Consider the following 467-nt stretch of genomic DNA (forward strand, 5'->3'; position numbering starts at 1 on the left):
GCAAAGGGCGGAAAGCTAGAGGAGGAGGGGGGGGTGGAGGATCAAAAGCGGGGAGCTGTCATTGCCAGGAGTGACACGATGGGGGGGCGGGGGGGAGGAAAGGGGAGAGGAGTTAATTGTCATGTCGGCCGGCGAAAAGGACAGCAGAAGAGGAGCGCAGGGGCGCCGGGGGGGAGCGAAGCGAGAGAACATGGGAGGGACGAACCAGGGGTGTGCGCGCCAGGAGGGCCTCGCGGTCGTCGGCGTGCAACATGGACAAGGTGACAGATCGCGTGAAGGAGACGCGCGCTGCCGCAAATGCCCAGGGCGGTGACAGTGACACCATCCAGTCCGGCAGTCTCCCTCCCGGCACAGGGCAGCCGGAGCCGGAAGGGGGCGGGGGCGGGGGCAAGGGAAGGAGAGTATCGCAGGCGGGGCAAGCTTCACGAGGAAGCACTCGGCATCATCATCACGCCCAATGGAGGGGG

This window comes from Fonticula alba, assembly GCF_000388065.1.
Source record: "Fonticula alba strain ATCC 38817 unplaced genomic scaffold supercont2.5, whole genome shotgun sequence".
Lineage (NCBI taxonomy): Eukaryota > Rotosphaerida > Fonticulaceae > Fonticula > Fonticula alba.